At 46.7% G+C, this 18803-nt stretch overlaps 1 protein-coding gene and 1 pseudogene across 2 annotated transcripts in view; both read left to right on the forward strand.

Annotated features, from left to right (window-relative positions):
• KCNH1 (potassium voltage-gated channel subfamily H member 1) overlaps positions 1-18803 on the forward strand; it is a 375869-nt gene that overhangs the window by 158421 nt on the left and 198645 nt on the right. The gene's annotated exons all lie outside the window — the stretch shown is intronic.
• Positions 14348-18803, forward strand: part of LOC121473052 — a 74463-nt pseudogene continuing 70007 nt past the window's right edge.

Genomic DNA, 18803 nt, shown 5'->3' on the forward strand with positions numbered 1-18803 from the left:
ATGACAGGAAATTTGCTAAGAGTGGGCAGTTAAAAGATGGGCCCCATGTCACGGGCCCTCCAAAGGCTCGTAGATATAAGGAGACTGTGTTGCAACTTTTTAACTTGGAAGAAAAGAAGAAAGAGAATGGTTCTGGTGGCATATGATAAAGCTAAGCAGGGTGCTTGGGTGGTTCAGTCGATTGAACATCTGACCGTTGATTTAGGCTCAGGTCGCAATTTCAGGGTTGTGGGATCAAGCCCTACGTTAGGCTCTGTGCTCAGCAGGATCTGCTTGTCCTTCTCCCTCTGCCCTTCCTCCACTCGTGCTCTCACCTCCTCTCCCTCTTTCTCTCAAATAGATAAATAAAATCTTAAAAAAGAAAAAAAAAAGATAAGCAGTTTGTTTTTCCAAAATCGTTCTTCTATGAAGAGTATGATTTCCTGGGTATAGTCTCCAAGGAAAACCTCAATTATTATCACCTCTTTTCTCTTTCCATCTTCTCAGAGCTTTATGATAGTTCCATTTCTTTTTTAAAAAAGTGTAATGATACACAGGCAGTCACCTCTCCATTATGCAACCAAGTGTGATGTTTGTGTAGGCAAGTCTCCTCAACTGTAACCCCATTTCCCGAACACTTGTTATGTGCCAGGTGCTGTGATGAACGCTCCATACGTGATTTCTGCTGCTCATAACAACTCTGTACTTTAGAGATTATTATCTGCATCTTGTAAGGAAATGGACTCAGGAAAGGCAAATTCCTTCCCAAGAACGTGGGGCTGGTAAGTGGGAGAGACAGGATCTGGATCCAGGTCCCCCTCAGTTAAAAGCCAGGCCCTTCCCATGGAGCCCACCTGTGGTCCAGTGGTCTGAGAACACACACTGCCAGCCTCTGGCCCTGACTCATTGACACCTTGAAAATCCTCTCCGTAAATCTTAACAAGCCAACAGTTTCTGCAGTGGAAAGTTTCGTATGCTTGTTGTTGTTTTAATTTAAGAACAAGATTACGATACAGACTCGGGGGACCAGGTGCTTTGGAAATCAGCCATTTTTCATCAATCTGTCACTTGCAGTTACAGCTGTTCTACTTTCTGGGTGACATGTCTGACAAATTGTTGTGCTAACAACAAAGTTATTGCGCTCTGTGTAATGTGGTGGCAATTATCCTTGTAAACTCACATTCGGAACAACCTTTGTTCAGGACAACTGCTGATGTCTTATTGGATTTATGGGATTCTCTTTTATCTTGCTTTGCCTTGTGTGTGCTCGTGTGTGTGCTTACATCTTTACTGCATGGCGCACGGGGGTGGGCCGATGCCAGAACTGGGATCTCTGGTGGTGGGGGATGTTGACCAAAGCCTGCATTTGCTGTGGTCAACATCAAATGACCCCTTTGTGGACAAGAGGTCATGCTGCTCCCTTTCCAGTCACCCTGGCACTCGGGCCGAGCAGTCCTTAAAGAGTAGAGAGAGACACAAAAGCCAATGGGCTTTTGAAATAATGGTTACTTTGTGAAGTTTCTTCTTTGCTTTGAGTTTTACATGTGTTGGTAATAATATTTCTTGGCTATTCTATGGCATCGTATTAACCATAATATAGATGATCTAGAAGCCTTCTGTTGCTTCTCATCTCTACTCTCTGGCATTGAGTATCTCATTATGATCTGGCCAGGTCCCCAGAGAATGCCAGGAAACAGAAAAACTGTTTTCAAGCTTACACACCTTTCTTGGTTCTGATAAAAAGTTGCAGAGGTCCTGGGGGGCTCAGTCAGTTAAGCGTCTGAGTCTTGGTTTCAGCTTATGTCCTGATCTCAGGGTTGTGAGATTGAGCCCTGTGCTGGGCTCTTAGCTCAGTACTTGAGATTCTCTCTCTCTCTCTGCCCCCTCTCAAATAAATAAAAATCTTAAAAAAAAAAAGTTGCAATAGGAAGAGGTGAAAACTATTGGCTAGAATGAATTTTTGTGATTAGTTGTAGATGTGGAGAATCTATGATGTCTCATTTCAATTCTGGCATCTGACCCGGGCCAGGGCAAGGCACCTCCACCCTGATCTCCCTGCCTTCCTCATATGTGGGTCTTTGGTTTCATGCAGGGGCTCACCGTGAGGTGTGGTGAATGGGCTCCTTACGTCTTTTTGTACATCTCCTATGTGCTGGTGGTGCTGAGAGGAGCACAAGGCCACCCTAGCCCCCTGTGTGAGACCTGGGAGACGATGTCCCCCATTCAGCAAGCACATACTGAGTGCCTGCCTAATACACCCCCCAGCTGTGTGCTAGGGACACGAGTGCTGTGAGTGGCATTTTCAGGGAATCCAAGGTCCGAAGGGGATAGGGGCAGTGGGAAGGACAGAGACAGCTCCCATCTCCCATAAGCCATTGACCAAGGCCTAGAGATAGAGCCGCCACTGGGGGCCAAACCTTGCCCAGGCCTGAGGGATCCCTCAAAGAAGGAGGGGTTGTCAGGAGGAAAGAGTCTCTTTATCTGGGATGTCTCACACTAGGGACATGACCCTGTCTTGGGGAGCTCTCCAGGGAGAATTTGTCAGTGAGGAGACAGTTCCCATTCTCCTAATATGGGCTTTGTGCTTTTCTGATTCTTTCCTTATAATGTCATTGCTGTCATCCTGTCATTATAATTAAGCCACATTCATTTCCTTTCCCTCTGATAATGGCAGGGGGTCTAGACATTGTACTCCTACTCCAGACACTCTCTACCCCACAAGCTGAACTTTGGTCTCCCACCTCAGCACCGCACACCTGCCTCTTTGGATTCATTTCTCTCTTGCCAGTCTTCCCCTACCTCAAGTCCTTGAAACAACAGCAAAATGTTAGTGCTGAAGGGACCCTCTGAGCCTCTATTAAGCCCACAACAGCCCTTCTTCTAGTTCTTCTGCTGGGGCAGATCTCATCCTGGTCACTGCTTCTGTAAAGCTCCCCCTGAGCCCAGGAGTAACTGGGCTCACTGCTGGTGGCTTCCATACATCACCTTCTCTCCTGGGGAAGGGACACCAGACACCTGCACACCTGGACATTCGACTCCACTACCTCACTCACCTGCGGCATGCTTTGTGGCTTCCTTTCAGGTTAAATTGGTATCTGCAAGCAAATAGGGACTTTCTCTGCATCCTTCATGATCTTTTTCAAACATTTCTTACTTCTTTCCATTACACCTTTGTTGAATGTGCTTTTCTGCATTCTATACCAATATTGTGGGTTTTTTTTTTTTTTTTCAGAAATAACATGGTACATGTCTCCCAGGAGGCTGTAAGTACACTCTTAGGAGACTTTAAACACACAGTAGACTCTTAATAAATATTTATGGATTTGTTGATTCCGAACAGTCGAGGAGGCTGTAGAGTTTTGGAAGTGGTCTTTAGTGCCATTGACAAAGCTTTATTAGTTAGGATATGGGTTCTGCTGCTGGACAGAAACAGAGAGTAATAGCAGCATCAACAAGGGATATATTTCCTCCAAGTTTAGGGGGGGGTCTGGCTGCTTTGCAATCACCAGAGACCCAGGCTTCCCTGGTGTCTTTAGCACATGACTTCCATATCGGGATCCCATATGGTTGTTCTGGCTTCAGCCGTATGTTCTTTTTCCAGAAAGTGAAAAGAAGGGAAGAGGAAAGACTAGGAAGTTGAACTGTATTATCCGGGTTCCTCTCTCATTGGCTGGAACTAGTAATCTGGCCACACCTAGCTGCAAAGGAGGTTGGGAAATCTGGTCTTTATTTTGGGTGGTCATGTGCTCAGGTGGCATAATACCATAATATAGACAAAGAGAGCAGCTGTTGGAGAGTGAAGCCACGAAGTCTGTCTGCCTCACCTTTCTTCCCTCTTCTCATTCTCCCTTCAGTAGATACCAGCAAACATCAGAGGCATCCCCGGTTGGAGCTTTATCCCCCAATTGCTAGTCGAGAGACCTTGGTCCAAGTCCTGGATCAGCTCTGTGCTTTGGGTCGTACCCTTTAATTTCTGCAGATTGGGAGTAAGAGAGACTTCTTATATCTCCTTAGAACTAAATGAGGTCGTGATGTAGGATAGCTCTTTGGAAGAGCTGAAAATTTTACATTCAAACGTGGTGATTTTGTTGTTGTTAGTAACAGCAATTGTTTCTTGCTTTTCCCAGTGAATTTTTTTCTTTCCTTTTCTTAGGTAAAAAAATAAATAATTGTTCCTCCCTTCTCAGGAGCTGCTTAGTTTTGTCTTTGGTTTATGTTGATCTGGGAAATAAGGCATTGTCCAGAATACTATGGGAGAGGGAACTAGTCTTTTTTTATTCTCTGAGGTTTTTTCCTAGCCAGCAAAACATTATTATTTTTTTTAAAGATTTTATTTATTTATTCATGAGAGAGAGAGAGAGAGAGGGAGGGAGGGAGAAGCAGGCTTCATGCTGCGAGCCCGATGTGGGACTCGATCCCAGGTCTGGATCCCAGCCAGGATCACGCCCTGGGCTGAAGGCGACGCTAAACCACTGAGCCACCTGGGCTGCCCCCAAAACATTATTTTTTTCTCTAGAGCCTGATTAAAAAAAAAAAATCTGCCTGCTGCTGTGCAGTTCACGTGGGTATCCCATCTCTGGCACGACCTAAAGCTATTGTCTATCTTCTATATCCCCTTCTCCCCTCTTCTAGAAAACTCTCTTTGGTTACTCCCTCCTGGTTTTCAACCCTTAGCTATCTTCATACTCTGAAGGCTAATGGACTCTGCTTTGGGTTTATTCACCTGCACTTAGACCTTACACTGCTTTTTAAGTGTTCTTAGGACTTCCCAGTAATCTTTCCGGCCTCGTGTATATTTTGTTACCTCCTCTGAAACTCTAGGCTTCTGGAAGGCAGGGCCTGTGTCTCTCCATGCCCTTCCTCTTCTCCTATGTGCCTGGGTATATGCTTTGAACATGGGAAAGAATATGAGCTTTGGAGTTGAGCAGTTCTGGTTTTCAGACCCACCTCTACTCCTCATTAGTGCTTTCACCTTTGCAGGTTCCTTACCTGAAAATGGAGGCCCCAGGTCCTCCCCTAACCAAGTTGGGAGATGAGAAAATGAAATGATGCCTCCTCATCCCTAGCACAGCGCTTCCCACACAGGGTGCTCAAACACTGGTTGTTCTCTGCCTGGCACCTCTGGTCCTTCTCTTTCTGCACATTTCTTGGGCTCACCAAACAGTGGTGTTTCTCAACCATTGGTTAGTTCCTTGGGTGTGTTCTACTTTGAGAATTTGAACTAGCTCAGAGTATCAGGTGCATTGCACTGTTTAAGTGCAGGTCACTAAAATCTGTGTGTCTGGAAGTGAGTTTCTTTAGCTATAAAACTTCTTTAAAAAAAAAATTTGTTCTGGCTTCAGAACAAGTTAGAGGAAGCTCTTTAAAAAGGAGAAAGTGATTGATTTTGTGTGACTGGAGGGCCTCCTGGGCATTCTATCCAGACCAGACTGGAAGGGTCTTCACTGGGCAAGAAAGAGTACCCTGAGGAGTGAGTACCCCCTGGAGAAGGAGAGAAGAGGCTAGAAACACTGGTGCCCTGAGCACCTGAAGTGTGCCAGGTGTCATGCTGGGAACTTTCTCTCTCTCTCTCTTTTTAAAAGATTTATTTATTTATTTGTTCATGAGAGACACAAAAAGAGGCAGAGACATAGGCAGAGGGAGAAGCAGACTCCCTGTGGGGAGCTTGATGGGGAACTCGATCCCAGGACCCTTGGATCATGACCTGAGCTGAAGGCAGATGCCCAACCACTGAGCCACCCAGGTGTCCCTGGGAACTTTCTCTTATTTTTTTTTAAGATTTTTATTTATTTATTCATAGACACACACACACACACACACACACAGAGAGAGAGAGAGAGAGAGAGAGAGAGAGAGAGAGAGGCAGAGACACAGGCAGAGGGAGAAGCATGCACCACGCGGGGAGCCCGATGTGGGACTCGATCCAGGGTCTCCAGGATCACACCCTGGGCTGCAGGCGGCGCTAAACCACTGCACCACCGGGGCTCCCCGGGAACTTTCTCTCAATTAGTAACTTCATAAATAGGTTTAATTATCCCTGTTTTGCAGCTAAGAATATTAAGCTCAGAGACAGGAAGTAATGAGATCACAGGTTAAGAGGGGCCGCACTGAGTTTTGAACCCAGTTTTATCTAACATCAAAGTTTCACTTTGTTTTGTTGCTTCTGTTGCTGATTATTTTGGAATATGGGAGCAGAAAATGTTCCCTGTGGTGTGTGTGGTGTTGGGAGGCAGGGAAAAAAGAGCTGGGGGGGAGGGGGGCCATGGAAGGATTGCAGAGAGGGGGTGCTTTCCCTGGATTCCTTCTCTGTTATTTTGAATTATAATTATAGTGACAAGATATCTGATTACGTGTGTTGTGGGAAGATATTATCCTTGTTTGTAGCTGGATTATTGCACTGGGCAGAATTTAAGCAGAAGTCCTAGGGACTGCTGCCAGTGGGAAGCCAACCGGGGGAGGGATATTGTTTCAGACCTTATAGATACCCACATCATTTGCAAAATTTCTTTCTTTTTAAAAATACAATTTCCATCCAAGTGAAAATTGTCAAGTGGAGCTGTTTCTATAATCTAGTTTGTTTTTTTAGAGAAGGAGAGAGAGAGAAGAAGAAGAAGATGGGGGCAAGGGCAGAGGGAGAGGGAAAGAGAGAATCCATGCTGAGCATGGAGCCAGACTTGGGACTTGATCCCACATCCCTGAGATCACAATTTGAGTCTGAAATCAAGAGTTGGACACTTAACCAGTTGAGCCAGCTAGCTGCCCTTCTGATCAAGTCTTTTGCTTCTACGTCTGTCGTGGCCTTTGCAATGCTATGTTCCACGGGACAGATAGCATTTCCTCCACTTTTTGGATAAGGAAATCGTAGAGTCACTTGCTGGTGGTCACACAGCCAGTTAGAAGCAGAGCCGGGCTCCAGCCGGGGTGATCGCGCTCGGCTCATTGCCTCCCCTTCTACATGCTAACTGCTGGTATTGGTAGACACGGGTCACAAGTTAGAGCAGCTGGGCCCTTGACGGGAAGTCCTCAAAGCTTGATGAGAAGAGGTGTAGGTGGGTGAAGAATGGGTAAGGCTACCATTGCGTTTTCAGCAAAGGAACTTGATTCACCACATTTCACAACTCTGGCTGCTTTTTATCAAGCCTTTATTGTGGCTCTTAACTGCTGGGCTGATGACTCCACTTCAGGCAGCTAGAGAGAAATCATACAGAGGAGCACATGATTTTCCTTTCATTCTCTAAAGCCGGTGAGAGGAGGAACGCCCAGCAGGGAAATATGAACTGTGGTCCCCAAGAAAACAAATGTTAAAGTGACCTGGAACCCCAATCCATCAGCAGTTTACCTGGGTACCCCTTTGTTCATCGAACAGACAATTTTTTGGCATCTGCTGTGTGCCAGGCATTTCGTAAGTGCTGAGGATGGAGCAGTGAATGGACTAATGCAGGCTCTGCCCTCACCTTGCTTATGGTCTGCTGGGGGAGCCAGATGAGAAGTAAGAAGTTGCTGTGAAGTGAACGGAGTCTCTGCTGAGGAAGGGTTGTTATGGGAACATGGGTTGGGGCCTGTCACCTGGGAGGAGGACAGGGAGTTCATATCCCATTTATTTGGGAAGAGCCCTGGGGAGACAGGCCTTCCTCAATTTGCTTATAATCTAGTTTGGGAAATACACATGCAAGCGGGAGAGTCCACGTGAAGCTGGAAAGTAATATAGTAGTTCCCCCTTCTTCCCCCTGTTACCGCAGAAGACGCCTTCCAAGACCCCTAGCGGATGCCTTAAACCACAGATGGTACCAAGCCTTATGTGTACTGTATTTTTTTCCCACAAAAACTTATGATAAAGCTTAATTTCTAAGTTAGGCACAGTAAGAGATTGACAACAACTAATAATAAAATAGAACAATTATAGCAACATGTTGGAATAAAAGTTACGTGGATGTGGTCTCTCTCCGTCTCTCTCAGAGTATCTTACTGTACTGCGCTCACATTACCCTTCTTGTGATGACATGAGTTGATAAAATGCCTCTGTGATGAGACGAAGTGAGGGGACTATCCATACAACGCCATAGACGAGGCCTGTGACCTAGTGCTAGGCTGCTGGGGACCTTCTGACGATAGTGCGAGGAAGGATCATCAACTTCTAGACTGTGACTGTCACGGAAACCACAGATGAGGAAGGAGGGGTGGGGTTGTGACCACTGTAGATGTTCACGGAAGAGCAGCAGAGCCAGTCCCTGCTTCCAGGCTTCTGGGGAGGGCAGTGATCTTGTTTGTAAAGCAGAGAGGAGAGTGGCATTGAAGAAGAGAATCTTCCTGGCCGGTGACTAGTCGGTAGGATACGCAGGGCTCACAAAGATGGACAGGTAAGAAGGGTACTAACAATTAGCTGAGCAGCATGTTCTGTGTGTAGGTCACTGTGGACACTCTCCATGAACTGTCCGAGCACTCTTGCACCACCAGTGTTACCGCCCCAGTTTTAGGGGTGAGGAAGCTGAAGCTCAGAGAGGTCAGTGGTGTTTCCCTGGCTCAGCTTCTTGTGAGGGTGGAGTCAGAATTCAAACCCAGATCTCTGGCTCCCAACTCACTGTCCTCCACCTGTGCTGCCAACCTGGTCACCATCAGTGGGGGAAGATGGCCCTGAGGACAGCAGTGACGTAGCCTGGAGCAGAAGGCTCCCGAGAAAGCAGCCACCATCCCTTCCTGCCAAACAGGACAGCAGAAAGAAAGATGTGCTAATCCCAGAGGGGCCGAGTGCCCGCTCTGTGCCTCCTGGCTCCTCAGCGTCTCAGTCCCCTTCCTGTGAGTGCTCTGGGACCGTCTCCCACCATCCATCATGTGCCAAGAGACAGGGATGGTGACAAGTCGCAGTGAGGCTAATTTACTGAATTTCTTGAACACCCAGATCTCAATCTTTCAGTCTGCCATTTATTTTATTTTATTTTATTTTATTTTATTTTATTTTATTTTATTTTATTTTATTTTATTTTATTATTTTATTTTATTTTATTTATTTTTACTCTATATGATTTTTATTTATTTATTTTTTTAAATAAATTTATTTTTTATTGGTATTCAATTTGCCCACATATAGAATAACACCCAGTGCTCATCCCGTCAAGTGCCCACCTCAGGGCCCGTAACCCAGTCACCCCCACCCCCTGCCCTCCTCCCCTTCCACCCCCCCCAGTCCGTTTCCCAGAGTTAGGAGTCTCTCATGTTCTGTCTCCCTTTCTGATATTTCCCACTCATTTTTTCTCCTTTCCCTTTTTTCCCTTTCACTATTTTTTTAATATTCCCCAAATGAATGAGACCATATAATGTTTGTCCTTCTCCGATTGACTTATTTCACTCAGTCTGCCATTTAGAAAAATTGTGGCGGGGGCGCCTTGGTGGCACAGTTGGGTAAGCATCTGCCTTTGGCTCAGATCCTGATCTGACCTGACCTCAGGGTCCTGGGATCAGAGCCCCGCATCAGGCTCCCTTCTGGTTGGGGAGTCTGCTTCTCCCTTTACCTCTCTCCCTCCGCTCATGGTCTGTCTTTTGCTTTCTCTCTCAAATAAATAAATTAAATCTTAAAAAAAAAAAAAAGAAAAATCATTGCAATGCAGACTTTATTTTTTTTACTTGGGGAACATTGTCAGTGATTTCTGGATTAAATTGCTCACTTTGTTAAGCTAAAGATGCTATAGCCATGATATGGGTCAGCTTATTTCCATCCAAGCCTGTCCCCTTTTCCTGGATAGCCCCCTTTTCAATCTAGGTCCCCAGGAAGGAGACTAACTCAGAACTGAGGATGGTTTCTGAGAGGCATCTCCACTGCTTAATGAGACCAGTTAAGCTGCACGTGCATCTGACATTGGGTCAGGAAGATCATTTTCATTTCTAGGATCATTATAACGTAGGCAGGCCGTGGGAGCAGAAGAGATAAGCATGGGTATGAGTCCTGCCTCTCTTACTTAATAGTCGAGTGACCAAGCTACTTAATTCCCGAGCCCGTTTCTTCCTCTACAAAATACCAATGCAGTGGCGTCCACGAAAGCAAAAGGTCTCCCCTTTCAGAGCCTTTGTTCGTGCCTGGTGCCAAGCCCGGAGCCACAGATGGCCTGTTGGTGGATGTTGACATCATTCTTGCAGCACCCTTGGTCTGTGCCGTTTGTGGGGCAACTCAGCAAGGGACTCCAGTGGGCGTGGGCTGGGGGGCTTTAGAGGCAGGAGGAGGTGTGCAAAGGTGCTGATGGAGTAGGGACAGCACAACGCCCTGAGTACGGGAGAGCTTGATTAAGGGTTTGCTTGTGGAACTAAATATCACGATGAAAATTTTCTAGTGAGGATGCCACGCACGAGGAGCTGTCAGGGCCAACTCTGCAAATCCTCACTGGATAGTGACTTTGCAGACTCGAAAAATGTTTCCATTTTCACTTTTCCCCCTTGTGGTCCTCTGTGTGTATGCGAGAGAGAATAATTTTAGCTCTCATCAGCTAGAGGTCTGGCTCTGAATCATAGCTACATGGTGATAAAAACCCACTGTTGCCACAAGAAAGCTTGGCAGGGAGAGGTCTTGGTACGAAGAGCAAAATGAAAGGGCTAGGGGCTTAAAAAGAAAATCAAATATATGAAGAGTCGGCAGCGAGTTGTGCAGAGCTGTAGGTGCCCTGCTTGTAGGGCTAACTGTGTCCGGAGGGTACCCCTTTGTTCTTCCCCGGGGATGGGCTGGAACAGGGGTGGTGGCAAAGCCGGAGCAGGGGAGAGGTCCCTCGTCCTGATCATGACTGATGAAGCAGAACTGAGGGCCAGGGCCCCCTCTTAAGGCTCCCTGGGTCAGGTAGGAAGGAAGCAGAATGCATGTGTTGGAAAACCACCAGTAAGCTCTAACGGGTCCTTACACAGCAGGGCACAGACGTGCGTCTAAACAGAACAGCAGACCCATGGCAGCTCTGCAGGGACAGGACGCAGTGACGGGTCTCTCAGGCTGTGGGACTGCCTGTCCGATGAGCCTTGCCAAGCAGCAATCAGGAAGGTGGGGAAGCGCAAAAGCCACAGGTTCTCTCCTGGTTGTCATTTCGATTCAGTCCCTCCTGGGAACTCAGGTGTTTAATTACACTGAAATGTGCCTGCATGGGAGGCCTTGGCTGCAAGCCAGCGCCCTGGGTGGAGGGGAGGCAGGATTTCTTAGCAAGGGCTTTTCTGGACACACGGTGGAACCTGTGATTGGAACCTTCCATCTTTGCTTCTTTCTCTCCTTTCCTTCCACAGGTATTTATTCGCCCCCTACTGTGTGCCAACCACTTAGAAATGGTGTATTGACAGGTGAAGAATTGGCCATTCTTTGTGATAATTAACTAGATCTCCAATTCTGTTATGGGCATTCGTGGAAATTTGGAATGGAGAAGGACCTCAAGATGTCCTCAAGGTCACCTACCTGTTAGATCCTTGGATCCTTTCCCTGAAGTTTGCAAAGCCCCTGGAATGAGACCATTCCATTTCCAGATAAGTTCAAGGAAGAAGATTTCCCTTTTATATAAAGCTCAGTTCTATCCCTCCCTGTGGATTCCTTCCCCTTTTCTTGCTTTTTTACTCCTGGGACTTCATGGGACAAATCTAGCTTTTCTTTTATATGACAGTGCTTCAAATATTTGAGAACCATTGTATCTGCCTGGAGGCTTCACCTCTCCAAGATGGATAAAACCAACTTCTTCCATGTGGTTCTGAGAACTTTTTGGTGATGATCTCTTTTCTCTCCCTATATCCCTGGGTCTCTCATGAGGGGCCCAGGACTAAACTCCTTTTTCCATCTGTGGTTTGGTCAGAGCAGAACTGAGTAGGAATCTTGCTTCTCTCACCTTGAAATCACATGTTTAGACTGAAAGAGCGTCAGAATGAGAAGGGGTCTTAGAGACCACCTGTCCTAACAGCATCCTTATGAAGGTGAGGAGATGAGGTCTGGAGGGAAGTGGCTCAGCTAGCTCATGGCAGAGCAAGAAAAGGACTTAAGTCTCCCCCAAACCCCAGTTCTTTTTTTTTTAAGATTTTATTTATTTATTCATGAGAGACACACAGAGAGAGGCAGAGACCTAGGCAGAGGGAGAAGCAGGCTCCCTACAAGGAGCCCCATGTGGGACTCCATCCTGGACCCCGGGATCACGCCCTGAGCCCAAGGCAGACGCTCAACCACTGAGCCACCCAGGCATCCCTCAAACCCCAGTTCTTTAGGGTTTGAGTACTTTCCACTACTCATCACATCTCTACACCTCTCTAGATTGCTCTTACTTCAAATTTGTATTTTTGACTACTACATCATACTGTTGATTAAAATTCACTGGCACCCAGCTAGAGTCTTAAGTTATTTCATAGACTCTACTATGAACCATGTTTTTTTGCTTTTCCAGTTGGCTCTTTGGATCTAAGTCTATGATTTGACATTTCTCCAGATATGTTTCCCCATTTCCCTTGGCTGCTCCAATCTGGGAATATAGTCATGGAACAAAGTCACTGTAGTAGGAAGAGAGCAGTGACTCCTCTTTCTGTTGCTTTAAGCAAGATCATTAGGACCCAGCTTATGGTTTAAGGGATGCTAGTGGTATCTCATGTTGACTCAGGAGTGACCACAGATGCCTTCTTCTTCCATCTGGTAGTATCCACTTTCCTTCCCTGTCCAGTCCTGCCATCACATGGTTCCCCAATTGTGAACTCCACACTGCTGGGCTATGGACCTTTCTCTTTACCAAAGTACTGATGTTACTCCTTCTATGTCACCCACAATGACATGTGGAAGCTCTAGACTTTGTTCAGTGTGGGTGAAATGCCCTCCTCCTACCTGTGCTAAACTCTGGCATCACCACAGAATAGGATCACATCGTGCTGCTGGTTATCACTTGACTCTTGGGTCAGACTCTTGAGTTTGGGCTGGAAGACACTGTGTACTGCTGTACTATCCTTCTCCTGCTCTTACAGAATCTCGCCCTATGCTGGTGTTGATGGACAAAGCTTGTTCTTGGTAAGCATCTATACGTGAAGAAACCATATTTCTACCATTCTTTGCTTTTGCCATTGGCTTTTTGGACTCAACTCCATGACTGCCAGTAGGGTGAGCCTTTCCCCATTGGCTACGACTTCTGGGCATTCGGAAGGCTATTGTTCGCTAGCTGTCTTAGAGGTCTTATCTGGGAAGCGGCCATTAGTTCTCTGCACCACTATCATGTACCTGGTTCCTGGGCCTCGTGTGTAAAATTCCAGCCTTTCATCCCCATGTGCGTATATGTAGCTTTGGCCAAGTTACAGTTTTAGATTTATTTTTATGATTTTTTATTATCATATATATGATTTGCAAATATTTTCTTCTATCCTATAAGTTGCCTTTCATTTTTTTTTTAAAAAGATTTTGTGTTTTTATTTAGAGTGAGCAGGAGGAGGGGCAGAGGGAGAGGGAGAGAGAACCACAAGCAGACTCCTCATTGAATGTGGAGCCTAACTCGGGGTTGATCTCATGACCCTGAGATCCTGATCTGAGCTGAAATAAAGAGTTGGGTGCTTAAGTGACTTGGCTACCCAGGCACCTCTGTCTTTTCATTTTCTTGATAGTGTCCTTTGCACAAAGTTATAAATTTTGAGGAAGTCTGAATTACCTGGTTTGTTATTGTTGCTGTTGTGGCTTGTACTTTTACCGTGTTGAAGGATGGCAGTCTTTAATCTACTCTCTTGGTTATTACCTCCCTCGCCTCAAGTTATCATGAATTTGATCAACACATCATCCATCTGAGGTGTTCTGGCCCATTTCATCATTCCTTCATGGTGTGTGAAAGCAGTGCATGCTCTAGAACCACTCCTCTTTTCCCACCACTTCAGAAACTTGCAGGGCAACTTAATAATCTATCAGTGAGGGGATCAAAGCAAATATGAGGAAGGCATGAAATTAAAAGCAAGGTATGTAGCTCATAAATCCACAGCTTTATTATAGATAAGAAATGCTTTTCTGTGAATTTCACTTGATGTGAAAGGAGTGTAGTGAAGGGAGTCATGGGAAATGGTTATGAAAATCTCTTATTTTTCTGAGACTCTGCTAAGAACTAGAGCCAAAACTGTCATTGTGGAGAATGACAATCAGCACTGTGCTCCAGTGGGTGTTCCTGAGTGTTACCTGAGTCTGGGAGGAGGCTGTGGTGTTTGAACAGTGACATCTGATCCAGCAGCATCTAGTTATCTGGGCCCCCATCACCGTGACCTCCATGATGCTCTGGCAGCCAAAAATCGTTGCTGCTCACCCCGTATTAAACCAGCAACCTGCTTTTCACAGTCAGTTCAGCCCTAGAGACCTGACTGTTTCTAATCCCCAGGCTTAGAAGCTGAGCATGAGGCTTGGGGCAGGGAAAGGACTCACATGAGGTCACCTTTCCACAACCAGCCAGCTGAAAATAACACCCATGACTTCTATCTTTGGGAGTTCAGACCTGACTGTGCATTTGTCACCCACGTTGCCCCTCTCAACCAGCTGCTCCCTCGAGACCTTGAAACCAACCAAGAGAAAAAGAGTGCTCAAAAACGTGAGCAAGAGTGTGCAGGTGAGGTCAGATTGGAGGGAAATAAGAGCTTACATTGAAGCAGGTGCCTTTGATTTAAGGAGAATGAAAATAATAATTCTAGTTCCCTCCATTGCTATGATGCTTTGCAGCAAATGGAGTGTATTGTGCACATGATGTACAATCCTCATAATAATCCTCATAGTAACACAGGTGAGGAAATGAGGCTCAGGATGGCTGACTGGTTTTCCGGATGTGGCATGGCTACTCGGTAGAAGAATCAGAGCTCACACTTAAGTCTTCTGAGGCATTCCTCAGCACCCCACAGCCGCCCCTTTGGGAACCCCACTGAGAACAAGGCTAGGCTGGGTCAGTTCCACCTTGTTCTTTTTTCACTGTGATGAAAGACATGAGTCTCACACAGAGCTCTCTTGCTCGTACCAGTCCGTGTGGATAGTTTATTATTAGTGGAAGTCTCTGTTCTGAGGACTCTGGGCCACATGTCATGAACTGAAGGCTGAATAACTGACTGTGGAGAGGAGCCAGTGCTATGCTTTGGGGAGGTATCTGCATTGGACATTTAGATCGTGGTCAGTGTCGGGGAGTAGTCAGTCTCATGGTGCTCTGAGAATGGAAGCTCATCATACAGGATGTCTTGTCTTGTCTTTCCTTTTTTCTCTTTTTCTTTTCTTTTCATTTTTGTTTTCTTCGAGAGAGAGAGAGGGGAGCAGGGAGAGAGAGAGGCAGAGGGAGAGGGAGAGGGAGAGGGAGAGAGAGAATCTTAAGTAGGCTCCATACCCAGCACTTGAGCTTGATGCAGGGCTTGATCTCACAACCCTGAGATCATGATCTGAGCCGAAATCAAGAGTTAGACACTTAACCGTCTGAGCCACCTGGGCACCTCAGATGTCTTGCTTTTCCATGTTTGGATCAACCAGGATAATGGCAGTGTTGCTGACAATATTAAGAGCTAAAGTTTATTGAACACTTATTATGGGCCAGGTCTTAACTCATTTTGACTCATTTAATCATCACAGCATTCTGAGATGGGACTATTACCATCATTCTTATTTTATAGGTATGAAAACAGAGGCACAGAAAATCAGCCTCAAATCAGCTAGGAAGTGGAGGAGCTGGGATTCACAGATCCAACTGCAGATACTCATCTAACTCAGCGTGTGTTGAAGGAAGACCTACCTACACCCATATCCCTGGGGCACAGGCAGCTTTCAGAGCATGGTTCTTTCTTCCTGCTCTGCTGTTTCTGGTTCTTTACCCCTGCTTGTGCCTCTCGAAGGGGCTGAAGGTGTGGGGAGTTGGGAGGGAGGGTCGGGTGGGGTAGACCCTCGGATGAAAATAGGCAGTAGAGGTATTCTCCTGTTCACTTTGCCTTCCCTGAGCTACTCATTCCCTGTGTGGCTTTGAGATGTTCTCAAAGCCAGGGTTTACCTTCCGAGCTTGTTTCCTCATCTGCAAAAGGGAGATGATGAGGTCTACTTGGCAGGGTGGTGGAGAGGACATAGTGTCTGTGAGATCTCTGACCCAGGGCCTGGCACGTCATAAACTCCAAATAAATAAGTACTGGAATTATTAATCACTATAATCATTTTGCCTTCTTCTCTTTCCTATCTCCATCCCAGCTAGAGATGTGGATGCTGCCCAGCGAGCACTGTCTGGAGGTTATCTGACCCCAGCCCCTCTTTCAAAATTGGTGCAGAGGCCTGTGAAGTGGGAAAAGGTGGCCCAGTCTCACCCAGGCTGGTTCCAGAGCCTTCTTTTGTTATAAAAAGGCAGGCATTGTTCTCTTGTTCAAGCCATCGACCTTTGGGATAAATTAAATAATAATGCACCAAAGAAAATTTCCCCACACCTTCCTCTGAGTTTACCAGCCCTCCCTCCCCAGCTGCCAGTGCCACTAGAGACGGAAGCCCTGGGTGATGGGTGACGGAAGAGGGGAGGCCCGGGGAGAGGAAAGATGCTCCCCTTCAGCCTTGTGTGCTAGCTTCTGTGACGTCACCTTTGTGCTAGGCTCACTCAGCTGCTGCTCTCCCCTCTAATCAGGCTTCTTGCAAAGCTGTTATCTCATTATTCAAATATCCTCTAGTCGAATGTTCTCACATTCATAATTTAATGACCTTAATTATGCATATTAGCTGCCTGCTGACATTCCAGGCTTCCTCAGAAGCCAGGAGTTGTGCTTGGAAGCGCTTGCTCCCTGGTCAGGTACATAAAGAGATCAGAGAACAAGAGAACTGCTAACATGCCAGACCCCAACCTCCACCCCTACCTTGGCCCCAGACAGCAGCTCACTGTCCTCAGAGGTGTGGTGTCTTGGCTCAGCCCTGCTCCCTCTTTGGGGTGGTGATGAGGAGAGAACAAGCATTTGGAGGGGCCAGTTCGATCTCTGCCCCCAAGGAGCAGTTTTGTATTTCTGTGCCTGGAGACAGGAAAAGTAACCCTCCTGTCTCCCTTCCTGAGAGTAGATGCATGGGGCACCTTTGAGATCTGCTGTGTAACTTTAGGCCAGATCTTTCCAGAAAGGACTAAATTGAAAACATTAAGGGTTGACTTAAGGTCCGTTATTTTAGTATAGAGGGTGAACAGGGCTTAATCTCTTTAATTATGGCATTCCATTTTTTCTTAAACTTTAATTTAATGCCTATTGTGTGCAAGGCACATCATAGCTATTTCCAGGTAGTAGATAGACCTTTCTTTGCTCGATAAAAAATTTTTCTATTTGCTGATGAAATGAAATAAGTACTGTGTCCACCATCCGTGCACAGGGTGGGTAGTGGCAGTATTTCTGACCTGTCCAAATAAAGACAAGTCCTAGTTATGCGTCCAACAACGGCTTGACATCACTCTGTGATGCCATCAGCCCTCCGAATCCTCCCAGACAGGGTGCTGATTTACTGTCCATGGTTGGCAAGCATATTTTATTCCTTGATTTGAGAAAAGATTGAGTAGCTAGATGCCGATAAAAAATAAAACAATACAAAAGTTGTAACGAGGTGACAGTAGCAGGGGGACAGACAATTCTAATGCAACTTGAGAAGTTCCAAGATTGTTGGTGAGTATGAAGACTTGGGTAGAGGTTTCCTAATCTGGTCTTTGGGGTCAGGGAGAAATGGATGTTTACTATTCCCTGAAGGCTGATTAGAGTTAGCCTGGTTAAAAAAAAAGAAAAAAAGAAAGAAAGAAAGAAAAAGAAAAAAAAATTGGAGATGGGAGAGCATGGGGGCAGTCCAAGGAACACTGCGCATTGGAAGGGAATGAAATGAGTTCACATAGCTGGACCTTAGGGGGAAAGAGAGCAACTAGCAAGCCTCCAGCAGAAAGTAGAGGCTAATTTTGCAAGGTCACATGTGGGAAGAGCTTGTATTTTTGCCAGAGGGCAGGGGGGGCCATCCAGAGATTTTCAGCAAGGACTTTTACCATTAGGGAATAGATTGGAGGGGAGGCCTGGAGGTGGAAACAACAAATAGGAAGCGTTGGTGTTATTTGAGTGGAGAAATAATGATGATCTGAACTCAGGCAGTGGTAGTGAGGATGGGGGAAGGATGGAGGGCTTCCAGAAATATTACGGAAGTCAACGGACAGCTCTTGGCAATGTCCCTGCCTGGGGTTGGGGACAGAGTGTGCCACCGCACTGCCGCTTCACCATGGGCTTCCTTCCCAGCCAGGCAGGTAGATAGATGTGGCATTTTCACAATGCCCGAAAGCACCACTTTGAGCCATATGGAGGGTCTGTGGGCGGCTGGGCAGCGCCAGTGGGGAACAGACGGCCTGGCCGGCAGCGATGATGAATGAGCACGTCTCCTGGAGCCAAGACTTCCCTGTAAGCCTCCCTCCCACAACCGCGGTGCTCCAGGGCCCCGGGGGCACCCGGTGGCAGAGATGCCATGGGCAGCAGCAGAACTGCATCTTTGTCTCTTCCCTTGTTCCTGCAGGGCTCTGCTTGAGCTCCTCTGGGGCACAGCTGAAGAATTGCTCTGTCTTTATGAGATTATGTTACCAAAGAAACAACTGGTCAGCGTGGATGTCTGCTCTAGAGACCTGGCGACCAGCCGCTCCTGGTTGAGGGGGTTGCGGGTGGGGGTGAGCGCCCCCTTCCCCTCCCCTCCTCTCATGGGTTCATTCCCCCCTGGTTGATGTTTCCTCAGGGTCCTACGTTCATTGCAGTCTTGCTAGACCCCCCCACCCCTGACCCCACCCCCCACCCCGCTGGGCCACCCAGATGTGGGAAGGGCCCAACATCCTTAGGGAGGCCAGCCCTCTGCGCTCCTGAGACATGGTGGTGTGTGGAAGACGGAAGGC

The sequence above is a fragment of the Vulpes lagopus genome, chromosome 1 (genome assembly GCF_018345385.1).
Source record: "Vulpes lagopus strain Blue_001 chromosome 1, ASM1834538v1, whole genome shotgun sequence".
NCBI lineage: Eukaryota > Metazoa > Chordata > Mammalia > Carnivora > Canidae > Vulpes > Vulpes lagopus.